Raw genomic sequence first — 22,202 nt, 5'->3', positions numbered from 1 at the left:
GGCTGGTTTAGCTCACTCGGCTAAATCGCTGGCTTTCCAAGCAGGCCAGCAGCACGGTTCGATTCCTGTGCCAGCCTCCCCGGACAGGCACCGGAATGTGGCGACTTGGGGCTTTTCATAATAACTTCATTGAAGCCTACTCGTGACAATAAGCGATTTTATTTTTTAAATATTTAATGTAACTGGATAAACACCGGCATCGGATGAAGCATACAGGGGTGTTAATGAGGTCAGTCCATAAGTATATAAGAGGGTCATTTAGGAGTCTGGTAACAGTGGGGATTAAGCTGTTTTGAGTCTGTTAGTGCGTGTTCTCTGATTCTGTATCTCCTACAACTATTTAAACCTTGAAAACCTTTCAGTGAGCGTCCTCTGTCGCCTTTGCTGAAGAGTGATGATCAACATTATCTACAAGACTCCTCATTAATGTTGAACTGCCGGTGTTAAAGTTCCCGCATGACTCCGGTACTTTTATCAACGTTTTCTCGACTTTAGATACCCAAATAAATGATATTTTCGAACACCATTATGAAATTTGTGTATATGGAGATTGGTGTTTCTCTGTCCATTTGCACCTTAGAAATGTTTCGCATTTCAAATGTTCTTTAGAATCTCTGCAGTGCAGATGGAGGCCATTCGGCCCATTGAGTCTGCACCGACACTCTGAAAAGAACACCCTACCTTGGTCCACTTCCCCACCCTATCCCAGTAACTCCCTAACCCACTTAACGTGCACACCTTTGGACATTAAGGGGCACTTTCGCATGAACAATCCGCGTAGCCTGCACATATTATGTGTGTATTTCTTAGTGAGGTCCTTTCTGAGCGGAACGATCCAGTACCGCTCCCTCGTGGTCCAATTGTTAGGGTTAGCGATATGAACGCTGGATATTTGTCACCTTTATCATTGAATCTTTCCTGCCCTCCACCTCATCACAGATTTTCTCTTTTCCTTTCCTTTCCACCCTCCACCTGAAATACAAGGAGCAATGCAGGCAGCTCCTTCTGGCGCACAGTGGCTACATTATCACTCAGCGCATCAGTTCCACAGGCTTAGGCAGCATGGGAATCCAGGCCCACTCTGATCCCACCTCCAGATACATGTTTTCAATCGAACATTCAAACAGAGCTGGAGAGAAAGAATTCGTTTCCATTTCCACCCCAACTCAGTCCCGTTGACAGGTTTGAACAGAAACCCCAGTCCCCAAATCTAATCTATTATAAGGTTGAAAGGGACTCCGTCAATATCACAATAGTGACCCATAGCAACTAACTGAATAGCGGACGGAAAGATACAAATTTTATTCAAATTTGATTTCAAGTCTCAGTGTCACAATCTCTGATTTAAAATCTCAGTGATATTAACAATCCTGTTTATAGTTGTGTAGATTTACTAAGGGAAATACGGATGCTGGCAATCTGAAATTAAAACAGAAAATTCTGGGAATACTCAGCATGTTTGACAGCTCTGAAAATATTCGTAACTAAACTCTCCACAGATTCTGCCAGAAGTTCTAAGCTTGCCAACATTTTCTGGTTTATGTAAAACTTCCTTCCTGTGATCAAGTAATTTTTAAATTCAGTGAGTGAAGAATTCGCATTTGTCTTTGTTGACTGATTGCGCACAACCTGGAACGTCAGACCTCTAGATTTTGACAATTCAAAACTTCAGGTTAACGAGCTGGAAGGATTGGTTTACCTCTGAGCTGTCTGAATGTTCCCATCTTCACAAAGTTGCTCAGCAACATATACGCTCTCTTTGAAATGTAAGCTCTCAATTTTCACCATCACACATGCTCCTTGTATGTGAACAACGGTTTTTACAGCGAAATAATGGAAGACAATCCAAAAAGTTGAATTTCACCGGTGCTGCCGGTCAAAGCGGTGTCTCAGTTGGTAAAAGCGGCTGCCTAATAAGTAGGAAATGCTGATTCCTAATCTCAGCGGTGCCTCAGTCGGTTTGTTCAATGCTTGCACACAGTCGGGAAATAGCGCAGGGACGCATGTGATATTACGTAGTATTGACGTTATATTTGGATCTGCATGACGAAACAGCAATTTTCAATAATTGTCCTGGATTACTGGGAGAAAGAATTAACTATTTGGTGCCACTCCGTGTTATACAGCGCAGAGTTCGGAGGGGGAAAATTTGGAGCATTTTCAGGAAGACGTTTGGAATGTTACTCCCAATGCCTGGCTCTCACACTCTGCCGCAACAATCAACATTTGAAACTGTTTACCCTCTCGTTAAATCCATCTATGTGCCTTTGTTGCTTCCCATTCCATTTACTGCAACTCAATAATTCCCCGAAATAAATGTAATCTTCAAATTTTTGAAGGCCCAGTGCAGGTTCCTGAGTAACAACAGCTGTCACATCACACGGCACTGGTAAGGAGCGAGTAGTTGGTGCAAGTTTGAAGATTGTGAAATGAAGCCAAAGAGAGGCTGCCGGTCTGTCTGTGAGGAAAATGCGATTGAGAGGGAGAATTATTAAAGGAGGAAATGCGAAAGGCTCTATGCCCCACATTGGACAGTGGAGACAGCTATGAAAATCCGACTTAATTGAGGCCGGACAGCTTAGTAAGCAACATATCAGATTTTTAATGTGAGGGTCCAGACTTCAAGTCCCTGTGTCGGCGCTGCTTTTATCTGAAGGTGTTCAGTCCCCTGGGAACGACAGGGAAAATGAGTCATGAATGCATAATGCACCAGAGAAAGTGTAAGAAACGTAACAACATCATCTTCGCTAAATTGCGGCAGCCTCGTGCATTTGTGAGATTTCTGTGCAGATTTTCAGCTAATGTGAATGGTTCGTTACTTTGGCTTGGATTTTATAGCTGTGGATCAGCGGAAATCATTTTCAGATTTAATCCATAAGATTTATTTTACCCATTATTAACAGGGTCCAAGTTTTTAAACTTCCAATTCATTTTTATAACACAGAGTTTGCAGCTTTCAACGCTGAAGAAAATAGGACAAGGGAGAATCGCTGTCAGCGGAAAATGTGTCGGGATAAGAGTGACGGCGAGGGATAGATCTGGGTAAATGTCACCTTAACAGAGCCATCACATGGAGGACGGACCTAATGTATTTCGCCTGTGCAACACCTATTCTATGATTATACGATTCCAGGATTGTGGAATTGAGATGCGATAGTAACGAAAACAAACCTCCGGAGCCCCAGTGGTGAAGCCCTCCAAGCTCAAGCAATCCAAGGTGACAGCGAGAGGATGCTTCTTAGAATTGCTTTGAACTGCGAATAGTGCAAGTGCTGCTCTCGTGTGGTCGTGGCCGAGTGGTTGAATAAAAATCCATTAGGGTCACCCCGCGCAGGGTCGAATCTCGGCGATCACGTTTTGCCTATTTCTCATTCAATTTCAACATTCACCACGTTCATTCTGCCGTCATGGTGTTCCACAGCTTTGAACAGCAAGAGTTGCTGCTCTCATTATTATTCACCACATTTCAAAAATTAACTCGTTCATGTGACAGCACAGATTTGGGTGGGGAAAAGGATGGAGCCTTTTAACGAAGACGTTTGACTGGAATCGGTTTGCACCCCTAAAATTTGTTCCTCGCAACATTTAGAACGTCACTCCTGATGTGTGGTCTTCACACTCTGCCGCCACAAATACCATTTGAAATTGTTTACTCACTCCTGAAATCCCTCTCTGTGTCTTTGTTGCTACCTACTCGAATTTTTGCAACTTCGTCTCTCCTCGAAATAAATACAGTCTTCATAGCTTTCACGGCCCAGTGCACATACACGGGCAACAACAATTGTCATATCACACGGCACTGGTAAGGAGAGAGTTGTTGGTGCAAGTTAGAAGATTTGTCAAATGAAGTCAGAGGGAGGCTGCCGGTTCGTCTGTGAGAAAAATGCGCAGGAGAGGGGGAATTAGCAGCGAGTGAACGCAAAAGATCTCCCATAAGGCATTGACGACAGCTGTGTTGAAGCTGTTAAATCGAGCCTTGTAACTTTGTCGGTGGAGTACCAAACACTGAAAGATGCCCTCTACGAACGGAATATGGCGCTCGACTCATTGATCGGCTGTTCCAATGCACCACAGCAAAAAACCGCACCGACCTCCTCATAAGACAAACACGGGACAAAACCGACAGGGTACCTTTCATCGTCCAGTACTTCTCTGGAGTGGAGAAAATAGACATCTTCTTTGCAGCTTTCAACACATCATCGATGAAGACTGTAGGAACGTTTTCCAAGGCCTGAGTATTAAGCCAACCTTTACGAGGGGTTCGTCCCTCTTTGTTAGGCCTTAGCTTAATAAACAGAACAGACACACAACAATATTGGATAAGTCGGCTTTTTATTATCCCAAGATTGGTTTCGTGTACACGAGAGATGGACCTGGACAATGCCAAGACCGATCTGCTGAACACTGATAAAAACGCATCAATTATAGAATTTCCAAAAATCAATCGCCCACCCCAGTTGGACTTGATTCAATCCCTGAAGCTATCATGTTCAAGCTTATCCAATAAAATTGCTATCGACCCATGATTGACCTTCTTTCTGTCACCTGTTGTTTACCGAAGGTTTGATATCCATTTTAAGTTGTTTTCCCCATCCTAACATCCTGCCCATCCATTCTTCATTAGGGAAAGGATTACAGAACTGGCATCCTCTTTACTCCATGGATTGTTTCAGAGGGACAGGATATCAGAAGTGGCTTCCTCTTCACTTCTTGGATTGTTCCAAACGAAATTGGGGGCCACTGATAAAACTTGTTTACGTCCACTATGTAATCTGCTCACCACATATCTCGTGTGTCTCAAAAACATTGGCAAGTTAGCTAGCCTAAATCCCAGCATACATTGTGGCCACTGCTTGTCGCTAGAGTTTACATGATTATCACTGCTATGTCCCAAAATAGAGGTTTAATGGTTAATAATGATTACCCAGCATGCTTTCTGTAATTAATCTCAATCCATAATAAAGTAATTTAGGTACAATTACTCTCCTGGCATCCTAGCTAGTCAGTTTTTGGAAGTCTCATCGCTGGACACCCCTTTCAAAGACAAATGTCTTGCCAAGGCCTACCCACACTCCCACTACTTGCCTTCAAAGAACCACGCAACCTCAAATAGACCATTGTTTGCAACAAACTACCCGGCTTCAGGAGAACAGCGAGCACGACACCCCTCAACCCTGCCATGGGAACCTCTGCAAGACATGCCAGATCATCGACATGGGTACCACCATGAGACGTGAGAACACCACCCACCAGGTATGCGCTAGATACTCGTATGACTCCCCCAACATTTTCTACCTCATATACTACAGGAAGGTATGGTACATTGGTGTGACCATGCAGGCGTTCCGTCAATGGATGAACGGGCATCGAGCGACAATCGCCATGGAGGAATGTTCCCTTTCAGTCGGCGAATTCTTCAGAAGTCAAGTGCCTTCAGCCTCTGATCTTTGGGTAAACGTTCTCCAAGGCAGCCTTCAGGACGCACAACAAAGAAGAATCGCCGAGAAGAAACCGATAGCCAAGTTCCGCACACATGAGTACGGCCTCAACCGGGACATTGGATTCATGTTGCATTACATTTAGCCCCCACCATCTGCCATGAGCTTGCAAAATCCTACCAACTGTCCTGGCTTGAGACAATTCACATCTCTTTAACCTGTAATTATCCCTCTACACCCTGTACACCCTGTATGCTTCAAACGATGCCAATGCTTATGTAGTTACATTGTATACCTTGTGTTGCCCTATTATGTATTCTCATGTATTTTCTTGCATTTCTTTGAATTTTGTTTAATTCCCTTGTCTTCCATGTACTGAATGATCTGTTGAGCTGCTTGCAGAAAAGTACTTTTCATGGTACCTCGGTACATTTGACAATAAACAAATCTAATCCAATCCCAACTCCAGTCGCTCCGTCTGGACCTGTAAAGACTTAATTACCTGCAAAGACGCATTCAAAGGATCGCCTTGCATCAGTGACTCTGTCTTTATATGTGTTTCTGGAACCCACCTCTTTATTCACCTGAGGAAGAAGCTGCGCTCTGAAAGCTACTGATTCGAAACAAACCTGTTGGACTTTAACCTTTAACCTTTAGCCTGGTGTTGCAAGGCTTCTTACTGTTCCCAACCCAGTGCAACGTCGGCATCTTCACTCCATGATGCTCTCAGTAAGGCAGCTGCAAAATGTCGCAAATGGAGGCGACCATCACATGCGTCCTTCAGCGATTTCAGCAAGATAGTCGACCATGTAAGCAGAAGCACATGTTTGCTTTCTTTATTCTGATCATTACCATTTCTTCGACTTTTAAATCAGGAAACCATTAATTCATAGGCATGAATGAAAATGACTCGACCCCTTCCTCCCTGCCTGACTGGTACGTACTTATCAAGAACACGCAATAGCTGTTCCTTGAACAAGCTCCACATATCCAGTGTGCCCAACCCTTGCAGCCTACTTCTCCAACCTACACATCCTAAGTCATGTCTAATGGCATCATAATTGACCTTCCCCCAGCTATAACTCTGGCCCTGCGGGGTATACTTATCCCTTTCCATCACTAACGTAAAGGTCACCGAATTGTGGTCACTGTCTCCAAAGTGCTCACCTACTTCAAGATCTAACACCTGGCCTGGTTCATAACCCAAAACCAAATCCATGTGGCCTCGCCTCTTGTTGGCCTGTCAACATATTGTGTCAGGAAATCCTCCTGCACACATTGTACAAAGAACGACCCATCTAATGTACTCGAACTGTATCTTTTCCAGTCAATATTTGGAAAGTTAAAGTCTCCCATAACAACTACCCTGTTACTTTCGCTCTTTTCCAGAATCATCTTTGCCATCCTTTCCTCTACATCCCTAGAACTATTAGGTGGCCTATAGAAAACTCCCAACAGGGTGACCTCTCCTTTCCTGTTTCTAACCTCAGCCCATACTACCTCGGAAGAAGAGTCCCCATCTAGCATCCTTTCCGCCACCGTAATACTGTCCTTGACTAGCAGCGCCACACCTCCCCCTCTTTTGCCCCCTTCTCTGAGCTTACTAAAACACCTAAACCCCGGAACCTGCAACAACCATTCCTGTCCCTGCTCTATCCATGTCTCTGAAATGGCCACAACATCGAAGTCCCAGGTACCAACGCATGCTGCCAGTTCCCTTATCTTATTTCGTATACTCCTGGCATTGAAGTAGACACACTTCAAACCACCTACCTGAACACTGGCACCCTCCTGCGAAGTCAAATCTGTGCTCCTGACCTCTATGCTCTCAATCTCCCGTACCCCAAAACTATAATCCAGGTTCCCATGCCCCTGCTGAATTAGTTTAAACCCCCCCCCCAAGAGCACTAACAAATCTCCCCCCCCCAGGATATTGGTGCCCCTCAGGTTCAGATGTAGACCATCCCGTCTATAGAGGTCCCACCTTCCCCAGAAAGAGCCCCAGTTATCCAGAAATCTGAATCCCTCCCGCCTGCACCATCCCTGTAGCCACGTGTTTAATTGCTCTCTCTCCCTATTCCTCATCTCACTATCACGTGGCACGGGCAACAACCCAGAGATAGCAACTCTGTTTTTTCTCGCTCTGAGCTTCCATCCTAGCTCCCTAAAGGCCTGCCTGACATCCTTGTCCCCTTTCCTACCTATATCGTTAGTGCCAATGTGGACTACGACTTGGGGCTGCTCCCCCTCCCCCTTAAGGACCCGGAAAACATGATCCGAGGCATCACGCACCCTTGCACCTGGGAGGCAACATACCAAACGTGAGTCTCTCTCGCTCCCACAAAATCTCCTATCTGTGCCCCTGACTATTGAGTCCCCAATTACTAATGATCTGCTCCTCTCCCCCCTTTCCTTCTGAGCAACAGGGAAAGACTCCGTGCCAGAGGCCCGTACCCCATGGCTTACCCCTGGTAAGTCCCCCCCCCCCACAAGTATCCAAAACGGTATACTTGTTACTCAGGGGAACGACCGCAGGGGGTCCCTGCACTGACTGCTTCTTCCCAGTCCCTCTTACAGTTACCTATCTATCTCCAGTCTTTGGTGTAACTACTTCCCTGAAGCTCCTACCTATGACCCCCTTTGCCTCCCGAATGATCCGAAGTTCATCCAACTCCAGCTCCAGTTCCCTAACTCGGTCTTGGAGGAGTTGGAGATGGCTGCACTTCCTGCAGGTAAAATCAGCAGGGACACTAACGGCATCCCTCACCTCAAACATCCTGCAGGAGGAACATTGCACTGCCTTCCCTGCCATCCCTCTAAGTTCCAACCAAGTACTGGTTAACAAATATAAAATAAATAAAAAATAATAATATAATATAGCACTTACCTGTTGGACTTTACCCTTTAACCTTTAACCTGGTGTTGAAAGGCTTCTTACTGTTCCCAACCCAGTCTAACGTCGGCATCTTCACTCCATGATGCTCTCAGTAAGGCAGCTTCAAAATGTCGCGAATGGAGGCGATCATCACATGCGTCCTTCAGCGACTTTAACAAGATAGTCGACCATGTAAGCAGAAGCACATGTTTGCTTTCTTTATTCTGATCATTACCATTTCTTCGACTTTTGAATCAGGAAACCATTAATACATATGCATGAATGAAAATGAAATGAAATGAAATGAAAATCGCTTATTGTCACAAGTAGGCTTCAAATTAAGTTACTGTGAAAAGCCCCTAGTCGCCACATTCTGGTGCCTGTTCAGGGTGGCTGGTACGGGAATTGAACCGTGCTGCTGGCCTGCCTTGGTCTGCTTTCAAAGCCAGCTATTTAGCCCTGTGCTAAACCAGCCCCTGACCTTAAATTTCCCTTAGTGTCAACAAGCTTAGGTGGGGTTTCTGGGTTACGGGGATAGGTTGGAGGCATGGGCTTAAGGGGATGTTCTGTCCCAAGGGTCGGTGCAGACCCGATGGGCCAAATGGCCTCCTTCTGCACTGTAAATTCTATGATTCTATGATTAGCCTTTGAATTCCGAGTTTATACTCTGCATCAGTTTTTTAAATAAATTTTAAGTACCCATTTTTTTTCCAAGTAAGGGGCAATTTAGCATGGACAATCCATTCACACTGCGCATCTGTTTGGGCTGTGGGAGTGAAACATAATACATAATCAAGACGATACTCAACATACATTCAATCTACTTAGATTCCCATGTAATCCCAAATTATTTCACCGAATTTGAAGTCGCTTCTTAATTCCGGGTTAAATTAAAACCACGATATTGAAGAATATGCAGAGGTACCACTGAAAATTCCATCAAGATCAGTCCTCAACAAATAGACGCTTTGGCCCACTCAGCGACTAATCCAGTTGGCAAACGAGATTCGTAATCGAGTGTTTCGAGTTGTATTCCAACCGTGTGCTGCAAACTTACTGGGAATTCTTCCTCTATGGGGCTGTGTGACAGCGCGAATTGTGAATTTTCCGAAAATGAAATTGAGGCAGAAGATCACCATTATACGGGAGAACACAACCCACCAGATACACACTGCATACTCGTATGACTCACCCAACATTTTCTACCTCTTACACTACAGGAAGGTATGGTACATTGGTGTGACCATGCAGGCGTTCCGTCAATGGATGAATAGGCATTGAGCGACAATCGCCATGGAGGAATGTTCCCTTCCAATTGGCAAATACTTCAGAAGTCAAAGGCCTTCAGCCTCTGATCTTTGGGTAAACGTTCTCCAAGGCAGCCTTCAGGACGCACAACAAAGCAGAATCGCCCAGCAGAAACTGATAGCCAAGTTCCGCACACATGCGTGCGGCCTCAGCGGGACCTTGGATTCATGTCGCATTACATTCAGCCTCCACCATCTGGCATGAGCTTGCGAAATCCTACCAACTGTCCTGGTTTGAGACAATTCACATCTCTTTAAAGGAAGTTGTGAAATGTTTCTGAAGTCCCGAAGTACACGATCCACCTGTTCCTAATTCCAATGTTCTTACAGGCACTACACAGAGGAAATAATATTGAACTTGGAGTGGAAACAGTGCTGATTCATCAGTGGGATTCTTCAGATTTTAGAGTTGCATAAACCTAGAATGGTATAATCATAGAATGGGTAAAACAGCGAAGGCGGTCATTCGGCCCGACCTCTCTCCACTGGCTCTCTGACGGAGAAATTTACCCCGTGTCACTCTCTTGCTTTCTCCCTGGTACCTCCATTTATCCCCCCGTGGGGATTCTCCCTGTTTCTCTCCTCTTGAGTAGAGAAGAATGAAGGGTGTTCTGATCGAGGTTTTATCCTGATAAAATGAATTGTTAGCTTAAACACGAAGAAACATTTTAATGTTTTCGACGGTAAGCGCTGGAGCGCATCTGAAGAAGGCTTTGTCCCTGCTCCACAGTGATGGTGTCTAGGCCAAGGAAAAGTGTACCTGTAAATCTAAAAGTAACTTTGAGAAATGACCGAAGCTACAACAATTTCAACAAGTGTAAGACAAAGAACCGTCTGTGTTTCTCTCTTCGAAGAGTTCAGCACAGATCACTCGTTGTTTCTGTTAGGACCCCTCACTGGGACAGAACTTGCATCCGCTTCCCCTCCTCCATCTCAGGGTACGAGCTACGCAGGTGACTATTGGGCGGAGCTTCCTCCCAATTGGAGGAACTCCCCACAGGATATAAACCTGGGAGCAGACCGGGAATGTGACCCTGCGGGGAGTGGAGAGGAATGATTGTTGTATCTAGTGTGAGAATATAGAGAATTGTAGCCTGTCATCCAGGCTTTTTGTGGAGGCTTGGGTTCCGACCACAACACTGGCAACGAGGATGAGATGGAACTGCCACAGCTATCGGATTTCCTGTCACAAACTAGCCTCCGATACGCCTGGAGAGGCCTTCGCCCCAGCCAGAGTGATGGCGCTTGGAGGAAAACTCGAGCCGTTTGACTCGGGAGATTGCAACAAATACGCCGAAAGAATTCAACTTTTTTCCGCACCAACGCCTTCACCGATGACGAGCCACGGACCGTCACGTTACTGACTGCCACTGGCGGACCACACTATGCACTGATAAGAAACTTGGTTTAGCCGAATACGTGGCGCGCAGCAGTTCGCCAGACTAATGGAACTGGTGCGTGGTCACTGGAATCCACACCTCCCAATTGTGGTCTGGAGACAGCGCTTCCATACCGCTTTGCAGGTGCCGGTAGAGTCCACTGGGAAATACTTGGTGTGCTTACTCTCTGCCCTCTGCGAGAGTCCTGATTATTGGGCGTCGTGACCGCCCACTAATGTGCACTGGGAGCTAGGTGCCGGGGCCGTGTCAGGGCGGAAGAATCCTCAGGTCCCAGAACCCCCGCCGCGACTCACCCGTAGTGACTGTGGAGTTAGGGTTCCTGGAGCATGGGCGCCAGAATCGAGAGGGACACTAAGGCCAGCTAGGACGCTCTGGGAGATCATATAAGAGCACCATTCCCAGGCAACGGACCATTCATCCTTCCTCCTCCCCTGAGAGACGCTGGAGGAACTGGAGGCCGAGGAGTCACGGCTGTCGATGCACTGTGTTACAGACCTCAGGACGGCACCTAGCTGCTAAACGGGAACCCCACTGAGATGGAACTGGACACGGGAGCGGTGGCTTCTGTCGTCAGTTTTCACACATTTGCGACCATCCGGACGGATCTTCAGATGCTGCAGCCTGGTAATAGTTATATTCCCGACTAGCCACACATATAGGGAAGCCCATAGAAATGGAACGGTCAGCCCACATGCCTGTGAGAGACTAGTCCGCATTCCTACCATTGGCCCAGTCTATTGCGATGTGAGTGGCTGTGCAGCACGCATCTGGATTGACTATGCGTGTGCCAGATGTACCCCCGTGGACCGAAAGGAATGCTGACCAAATTCCTTCGGTTTTCGCAAAGCCCTTGGTACAATTAAAGTATCAATGCCCACGATAAATGTGGAAGAGAACGCTCAGCCCCGAAATTTCCGCGCCCTCCCTGTGCCGTATGCACTTTACGCCAAGGTCGAGCGGCAATTGGACCATTTGGAACAGCTGGGTATTATTCGCCCTGTCCACAATGCCCATTGGCTTCGCCTGTGGTGCCCAGCTGAACAGATGTCGAGGTAGGGCTCTGTGGGGACTACAAAATGACTGCAAACCGAGAACCTTCTTTGAGCTCCACCCGGTCCATCGTATTGAATATCAGTGGAGGACAAAATGTTCACAAAGCTAGACATGAACCATGCGTACTTGCAGCTGGTGGTCGGCCCGAGTTCCCGGAAATATGTGACAATCTATACCCATCGTGGACTGTATGAGTATATGCGTTTGCCGTTCGGAGTCTGCTCGGCTTGTGCGATATTTCAGATGGTCATAGAGAATATCGTGCCAGGGCTATCAAGGGTGGCCATCTATCTCGGAGACGTTCTCATGACATGGAACTTGCATCAGGAACACAAGGGCCTAATGCGGTTTGTAAGGCCGTGGTGGCCTAGTGGCGTTGTCACTGCAGTTGTAATTAAGTAAACCCAGGAAAATGCTCTCGAGTCCGGTGTTTGAATCCCACCAAAGCAGATGGCGAAATTTGCATTAAATCCAAATCTAGAATTAATATAATGATGACTGAAACTATTACTGATTTTCGGAAAAGCCCACCTGGTTCACTAATGTCCTTCACGGATAACAAATCTGGTCTCACCTACCTGTGACTCCGAATCCCCACTTTTTATAATTCCACCTGAGCTTTTTTCTGGAAATGTAAGAACCCAGAGTGAAATCTGCCTTGGCAGATCAAACTTTTTCTTGTTTTGGAAAATAAATAAACGGTGTTTGTCAGTTAATGAGCCCATTCACTGGCCTTGAACTATTCTTTAAACACGGATAATAAAACTGTTTATTAAACAGGAAACTGAATGATATTACATTAAACAAGACAACATTTAGGATAGATTTCAATACAAGTAAATTAGTGAGTATTTAAACTAGCTGCTTCGAGGATTCGGCGGGAATTCAGCTGTTGGAGTGGGCGGAGCTAGAAAGTCGAGCGGTGAGTATTTAAACCAGCTGCTTCGTCGATTCGAGTCATTTCAGCGGGAATTCAGCTGCTGGAATGGGCGGAGCTAACAGAGTTCAGCGGTGAGTATTTCAAATGTGGGAGTTCAGGGACGCAGCCGATGCCCCTGACTCCTTCATGTGCGGGAAGTGTGTCCAGCTGCAGCTCCTGTCAGACCGTGTGACAGCTCTGGAGCTGCAGATTGACTCACTTTCGAGCATCTGCGATGCTGAGGAGGTCATGAATAGCACGTTCAGTGAGTTGGTCACACCACAGATTAGGATTGGTGAGGGAGAGAGGGAATGGGTGACCAAAAGGCAGAGAACGAGCAGGAAGGCAATGCAGGTGTCCCCTGCGGTAATCTCCCTCCAAAACAGGTATACCGTTTTGGAGACTGTTGGGGGAGATGACTCACCAGCGGAATGCAGTAGTAGCCATGTTCATGGCACCGTGGGTGGCTCTGCTGCACAGAAAGGTGGGGAAAAAACTGGCAGGGCTATCGTCATAGGGGATTCAATCGTAAGGGGGGGGGGGGGGGTAGACAGGCATTTCTGTGGTCGAAAATGAGACTCCTGAATGGTATGTTGCCTCTCGGGTGCACGGGTCAGGGATGTCTCAGATCGGCTGCAGGACATACTGAAGGGGGAGGGTGAACAGCCAGTTGTCGTGGTGCATATAGGCACCAACGATATAGGTAAAAAACGGAATGTGGTCCTGCAATCAGAATTTAGGGAGTTAGCAGATACATAAAATAATAGGACCTCAAAGTTAGTAATTTCAGGATTGCTACCAGTGCCATGAGACAGTCAGAGTAGAAATTCAAGAACAGTCAGAATGAACACGTGGCTTGAGAGATGGTGCAGGAGGGAGTGGTTCAGATTTTTTGGACATCGGAACCGGTTCTGGGGGTGGTGGGACTATTACAAATCGGATGGTCTACACCTGGGCAGGACTAGAACCAATGTCCTAGGGGGTGCTTTTGCTAACACTTTTGGGGAGGTTTTAAACTAATGTGGCGGGGGATGGGAACCTGATTAGGAAGTGAGAGGTAAGTAAAGAGGCAGCAACTAAAGCCGGTAAGGTACTAGATAATAAACCCATTGTGACTAAGGGGAAGAGTATACAGGGAAGAGGTGATGAACGCAAAGCGACAGGTGGTCTGAGGTGCATTTGTTTTAATGCGAGAAGTGTAGCAGGTAAGAAAGATGAATTTAGGGCTTGGATTAGTACCTGGGAATATGATGTTATTGGTATTACTGAGACTTGGTTGAGGAGAGGGCAAGATTGGAAACTAAATATCCCAGGGTATAGATGGTTCAGAAGGGATAGAGAGGGAGGTAAAATGGGTGGAGGAGTTGCATTACTGGTCAGAGATGATATCACAGCTGTGATTAAGGAGGGCACTATGGAGGATTCGAGCACTGAGGCAATATGGGTAGAGCTAAGAAATAGGAAGGGTGCAGTAACATTGTTGGGACTTTACTACAGGCCTCCCAAAAGCGAAGTAGAGGTACAAATATGTAGACAGATTATAGAAAAATGCAGGAGCAATTGGGTGGTCGTGGTGGGAGATATTAACTTCCCCAAAATTGAATGGGACTCATGTAGTGTTGCAGGAATATATGGAGCAGAATTTGTAAAGAGCATCAAGGAGAGTTCTTTAGAGCAGCATGTAACTAGTCCAACTCGGGAACGGAGCATACTGGACGTGGTATTGGCGAATGATCCCGGCCAGGTGGTTGGAGTTTCAGTTGGTGATTACTTTGGAATTAGCGATCACAATTCCGTATGTTTTAGAATACTAATGGGCAAAGACGAGAGTGGTCCTAAATGAAGTGTGCTAAATTGGGGAAAGGCCAAGTATAACAAAATTCGGCAGTAGCTAGGGAATGTGGATTGGGAGCAGCTGTTTAAGGGTAAATCCACATTTGAAATGTGGGAGCCTTTTAAAGAAAGGTTGATTCGAGTGCAGGGCAGACATGTGCCTGTGAAAACGAGGGACAGACATGGCAAGATTAGGGAACCATGGATGACGGGTGGAATTGTGGGACTAGCTCAGATGAAAATGGAAGCATACATAAAATCTAGGCGACTTAAAACTGATGAAGCTTTGGAGAAATATCGGGAAAGTAGGACAAACCCAAAATGCGCAATAAAGAGGGCTCAAAGGGGTCATGAAATACCTTTGGCGAACAAGGTTAAGGAAAACCCCAAAGCCTTTTATTCGTATATAAGGGGCAAGAGGGTAACTAGAGAAAGGATTGGCCCACTCAAAGACAAAAGAGGGAATTTATGCGTGGAGTCAGAGGAAATGGGTGAGATTCTTAATGAGTACTTTGCATCGGTATTCACCAAGGAGAGGGACATGACGGATGTTGAGGTTAGGTATTGATGTTTATATACTCTAGTTCAAGTCAGCATAAGGGAGGGGGATGTTTTGGGTATTCTAAAAGGCATTAAGGTGGATAAGTCCCCAGGTCCGGATGGGATCTAGCCCAGATTACTGAGGGAAGCGAGGGACGAAATAGCTGGTGCCTTAACAGATCTCTTTGCAGCATCCTTGAGCATGGGTGAGGTCTCGGAGGACTGGAGAATTGCTAATGTTGGCCCTTTGTTTAAGAAGGATAGCAGGGATAATCTAGGGAATTATGGACCTGTGAGCTTGACGTCAGTGGTAGGCAAACTGTTGGATAAGATATTGAGGGATCGGATCTATTCACATTTGGAAGAAAATAGACTGATCAGTGACTTGACCTAGAGTATTTAAACATCCATCTCTAACCTCTTGCATGAAGTTTTATTGGTAAATCGTAGGATATTTGAATTGGTATGGTTAAAAAGTGCACTTTGGTCTATTTCCTCTCCAAATGAGCATGGAATCCCTATTGTGCGGAAGGAGGCCATTTGGACCGAATCTCTCAACGATCACCTTGCCCAAGCCACCTTCCCCATCATGTTATAATAACCCCTTTTATTGTTTGCAATAGCACCCTAGCCTAACCTACACATCCACGGACCCGAAGGAACAATATATCGATAGATGCGGGAAAGTTGTTTCCACTGGTGGGTGAAAGCAGAACTAGGTGGAGGTAGATATAGGACTGAGTTTAGGAATAACGTCTTCACCCAAAGGGTTGTGAATCTATGAAATTCCTTTCCCAGTGAAGCAGTTGAGGCTCCTTCATTAAATGTTTTTAAGATAAAGATAGATAGTTTTTTGAAGAATAAAGGGATTAAGGGTTATAGTGTTCAGGCCGGAAAGTGGAGCTGAGTCCACAAAAGATCAGCCATGATCTCATTGAATGAACGAGCAGGCTCTAGGGGCCAGGTGGCCTACTCCTGCTCCTAGTTCTTATGTTCTTTAACAAGGCCAATCCACCTAATCTGAATATCGTTTGACTATGGGAGGAAACCGGAGCACTCCGAAGAAGCCCACGCAGACACGGGGAGAACATATAAACTCCTCATGGACTGTCATCTCATGCCCGAATTGAAGCCGGATACCTTGGGTTCTAAGGCAGACGTGCAACAACTGTGCCACTGTGCCGCCCACCATTTTGCCTTAGTGCTATGTTCCTGTATTTCACCGTGGTACTGCACATCGAAACATACATAGAAAATAGAGAAAGCTGGAGACCATTCGGCATTTTAAACCTGCTCCTCCATGATTACGACCATGGATGCTCACCAAGTTCAATACCCTGATCCAGCCTTCCCCCATATCGTTCGTTCCCTTTACCTCCAAGAGCGATATCTCACTCCTTCCTGAAATTACAAGAATATTTATTTTTACCTCATGCCTAAAAGGTTTACCCCTTACCCTCAAACTATGAGCACTAGGTCTGGTTGCCTCCAACATCAGGAACATTCTTTCTGAATCTACCCTGTCTAATCCTCATAGAATTCTATCTGTTTCTATGAGGTACTCTCAGACTCTTTTAAACTCCAATGAATCTCATCCTAATTGATGTAGTCTTTCTTCATATGGCTGTCTCTCCATCTCAGGACTCAGCCTGGTAAACCTTTCCTGCATTCCCTCCTGGCAAGAACGTCCTTGTTCAGATATGGACACCAAAACTGCACACAATACCCCTGGTGTGGCCTCACCAATGACCAATACAATTGAAGTCGAACACCCCTACTCCTACACTCAAGTCCCCTCGCTTTGAATGCCAACATACCATTTTACTTCTTTACTGCCTGCTGTACCTGCGTGCTTACATTCAATGACTGATGGACGAGGACATCAACGTCCAACTCTTTCAATTAAATAATTATCTACCTTCCTATTTTTGCGACCGAAGCAGATAACCTCACATTAATCCGCATTATACCAAACCTGCCTGTCCAAATCCCACTACAGCATCTCTGCATCTTCCTCACAGTTCATCCTCCCACCCAACTGTGTACCATCTTCAAATTTGGGATAATACATTCAGTACTCTCGACACATTATTAATATATAGTTGAACAGTTGGGGTCCTAGCACATAGTGCGGGACCCCCAAAGTCACTGTCTGCCAAGCAGAAAAATACCGACTTATTCGAATACTTTTCTTCCGAGCTGCTAACCAGCTTTCTATCCCTTTCAAGACACGACCCGTAATTTGCACTTTAACTTTATATAGTAATCTATTATGTGAGACCTTAGCGAAAGCCTTCTGAAAGTCTAAATCGACCACATCCACTGTTCTTCCTGGTCAGCTCGACTAGTTACATCTCCAAGGGATTCTAGTTGGTTTGTCAAGCATGATTTCCCTTTTGTAAATTCATGCTGCCTTTGTCTGATAATATCCCTGCTTTCCGAAAGCTATGCTATCAAATGCACGTTGATTCTACACAAATCATCATCTTTCTACCTATTAAATGCTCCCATGCACCTTCCTCCAACACACCTCCTGCAATGCATTTCATACCTGTACAACTCCCTGCTTGGAAGGTTCTTTTGCACATCTCATTGGTTTATTTTACAAATCACTTTAGATTTGCGCTCTCTCATTCCCAATTCTTGTACGAGCACCAACAGTTACTCCATATCTTCGACCAGTCCCTCATGATTTTGAACTTCATGATTAAATCTACTTTTCGCTTTCTTCATTGCAAAACTAGTTCAAACTTCACCAATCTATCCTCCCAACTGAAGCTTCTCACCTCTGCAACTACGTGTGTAAACTTCTTCTGCACCCTGTTCAATGCTTTCAGATCCACCCGACATGTGCAATATTCCAACAGAGGTCCAACTGTTGTTCTGAAAAACGTTCAACATAGCCTCCTTCTTCATGTAATCTTTTCTCCAATTAAGAAAGCCTATGATAACCTATGATTCCACGTTTCTATGGTAACAAGATTTCTTGCTTTATTAACGGTTATCTCTATTTGCCCAGGGACCTCAATTCATCTATTCACAAGTGCACCCAGATCCCTCTGCCCCTGAACGTCATGAAAAATTGTACCCATTTTTTAAAGTTTGTCTGTCCATTTTCTACATACCAAAATGCAGCACCTCACAATTCACCGCATAAAATTTATCTGCACCTATCGTCTCACTCCAGCAAGTTGCCTAAGTCCAAGTTATAGACGGACCGCTTCACAGTTTCCAATAATGTTTCCAATTTTGTGACATTCTCAAACTTTGAAAGTGTCCCCTACACACCAAGACCGTAATCATTAATTTATGTGAGGAAAAGCAATTATCCCAATACCCACACTTAGGGAACTGCACGCCAAACCTGCCATCAGCCCCATAATATCTATTGACCATTATTCTCGTTTTCTGATTAATCAGCCAACGTTGTTTTCACGTTGCTAACTTCCCGTTTATTGCACAGATATTGGGATGTCTCACTTGCAGAAAAAAGGCTGAGAGGAGATTTGATAGAGCCACTCCAAATTACCAGGCGCCTGGAGAGAGTAGATTGAAATAAATTATTCACACATGAAATGAGCCATAAGTGAAGTGCACAAATTAATTAGTAAAGACTCAAAAGTGATATTATATATGCAGCGAGCGGCAGTGGCCTGCAATGTTATATTTGAGAATGTACAGCATTTAGGTTTAATCGAGGCAATAAAATTGATTCGGAACGTTTTTTTTAAAGAAAGTATATGTTTGCTTACAAGAAGGCGCAAGATTGTTACGAAAATAATTTTCCTTTCCGAGAGCCGTTGGAGACATGATGGGCAGAAAAGGCCTTCTTTTGTGCCTTAAAACCCAGTGAATCTGTGATTTGAGTTTCCCCTTGCTCTTCTAGGGGTCTCTCAAACTCTGACTTGTGTTCAGATGTCACTTTAGTTGAAATCACTTACATTTAGTTCCACTGATATTTAAGGCTGGAAATACGCTTGGAAGCGGTTCAGCGAAGGTTTACGAGCCTGATGTTGGATTGGGTTGGTTTTGCATTGAGGAAACGTTGGAAAAGCTAGTCCTGTATCCACTGGAATTTAGAAGAGTTAAAGGCAACTTTATTGAACATTAGAAGAACATCAGGGGTCTTAACAGGTTTGATGCAAAGTGGATGTTTCCTCTTGTGGGAGAATCTGGAACGAGGGGGTCATTGTGTAATAATAAGTGCTGGCCCATTTAAGAGATAAGTAATGAGATCTTTCCTCACTCTCAGAAGGTCTTGAGCCACGAGGACGTCAATTCTTCCAGGGAGCTGGAAGCAGCGTCTTTCATTATTTTAAAGCATGAACTAGATGTTTGACACAAGGAGTGCAATGCCATCGTGTGTATGTGGAAATGTGGAGTTGAGGCTGTCAGCACATTGCGCATGATCCCATTTAATGATGGAGTAGACTGAAGGGGTCAGTGGTCTATCTTCGCTTCTGATGTGTAGGCTCAGATTTTTGAGGTTTGCAATTCGCATTAAGTAACTTTGCCCTTCCTTCAGCCAGGGAATTGATGCATGATGTCAATTGCTGGCTGAGAGTGACACTTGAGGGCATTGACCAGCAAGGCCGCATGACGGCTGGCCATTGAACGGGAAGACATTCGTCTATTCATCTAAGGGATTGTCGATCACAATGTGGGAAGGATCGAACATCTCTTTCCCCCAGTAAACATTGTACAATTGAACGGAATATGAAACTTGACTTTTATTGATCTGAATTTCTCAGGCCGGTGGGCGGTGCTTTTGTCGAGCGGAGTTCTCTGATTGGATGGGCTACTGTTTCTCAGACACCACAAGATTTGAAATTGACGTGCAGTTGTCAGTCAAACTTCAGACAATTTATGATGTTCGAATTTTCTGTTGGTGCCAGCTCAGGTCCTCCCATTTGCCGGAAGATCCTGCTGGATGGCGGAGATTGGCCGGGGACACCATACATACTGAGACTGCTGTTGGGTCGTGTCAGGAGCTCCTTGATTCAAAGTCAGCAAAGGTGCTTTCTTGCAGGGGGTACATATCCATTACATATTCCAAAATGAAACACGAGGAGCCACCTCTGTCTTGTTCTCAGTTGTTTCGTTTATTCATGAAATTAACAATTAACTTTATTGAATATTTCACGCCGTTCATGACCTGCTCTCTGAATTTCGACTGAGTCACACCATAAATAAACGTGTTTGTGCAACAATTAAAAATCTGCAGCATATATCCAACTTGTTCCAATATAAATTCAGATTTGGTCAGGTAAATACTTCGTGTAATGGTGAAATATAAGTAGTCAATGACATACACCGACCACATTAATATGAAGCTGCCGGATATGGTGAAGAGTAAAATCATAGACTTCCTTCTGCTCTCCATCTCTGTGTCACTGGGATTCCCTCCCTTAGTCTGGCGCATCAATCCCTTACGGACTTGGTTGGCTACTAAAACGTGTCTAACTGTCAGAGTGTTGAGCAACATAATCAAAACGAAAGGAATCAATGGGATCAAAACCTTATTAAACCAGTTATATCCCAACCACCTGGCATCTGTGAAACAGATAGACTTTGTTTTACAGCCCCATCGCACATTCTGGTCTATCGAGAAATGTTCCTATGTGAAGTACATGGGGATATTTCTTAAATAGAGCATAATACCGGTTGTTGCTAGAACCACGGCTGCAGTTTTCTGGGTGCAATATTTTGTTTTCAGATTCTGGCAACAGATGGCCACAAATCGATCAAAGGAGAATGCGGCGGTAAACCAGACTGAACAGTCTGTGGCTCCACCAGTCAGGACAGAGATAATACTGCACACAGGGGTGATGTACAGGAAACTCCATGGGAAATAATAATAATTGATCTGGTTCAGTATGACCTGAGTGAAAATGACGAGTAGATCAGCGGATGCCATGGCTATCAAGTTGCGAGTGGTGCAGGTGGAGAGGCCGCACTTTCCCAGGGACAGTATGGCAATCCCCAATAAATTAACTGTAAGAAAGAAAAGAGAAAAAATGACTTCAAATTACTGTTCAAACATTTTGTGTGTCTTCCCAAAGAGTAAGGAAATATTTTTTGAATAAAAACTATAGTTGGATGGGTGGAATGGGATTGCATTTCGGCGGTCTGGTGCTCTGATTTTAAGTTAATAAGACCTCAAAGAGGGGAGAGGGGAAGGGGGACAGCAACCTCCGAGCGGGGAGCCACCGTGCTAGCAGGAAAGCTAGCAAAGGGGGCGCGCAACAGAGCAGGGCCGCAGCGCACCCCCAACAGGGGGGAAGGCGCCAGGCAGGGGAGGGGGGGGATCACCCATCAAAGGTGGGAGAGCAAATGGGGACAGGAATGGGGGAGAGAGGGGCAATGGAGGGGTACACAGGGGTATCCCCGAAAGGGATAGAGCGGGGGGGGGGCACTCGGGGGGCGAGAGACCAGGGAGGGGAAATGCAGGGACGAAGGGACAAAAGAGGCCAGAAAGGGAATAGGGCCACAAAGTGCCACAGACAAGGGCTCGAAACAGGGAACTGCTGCAAACACCCACCCAGTACGGTCTGTGGGTGAAGGGGCCCCCCGGAGTGCAGGGGGCTACCCGCGTGGCGGACACACAGTGGACGGCCATGGCGGGTGTCCCCGGGACAAGGGGGAACCCCGGAGCGCAGGGACCCGACCGCATGGGGAGAGCAGTGATAGTGGACATCCTGGACGGCCCCCTAACAAAGGGAAACCCCAGAGGGCAGGGGCGCGTCCACCGGACAAATATGGTTAACCCCACAGGAGCAAGGGGGCAGAAGCCCCCCACCAGAATAGTCACCTGGAACGTAAGGGGACTTAATGGCC

This window comes from Scyliorhinus canicula, chromosome 6, assembly GCF_902713615.1.
Source record: "Scyliorhinus canicula chromosome 6, sScyCan1.1, whole genome shotgun sequence".
NCBI classification, from domain to species: Eukaryota; Metazoa; Chordata; class Chondrichthyes; order Carcharhiniformes; family Scyliorhinidae; genus Scyliorhinus; species Scyliorhinus canicula.
This window is presented reverse-complemented; position numbering follows the sequence as displayed.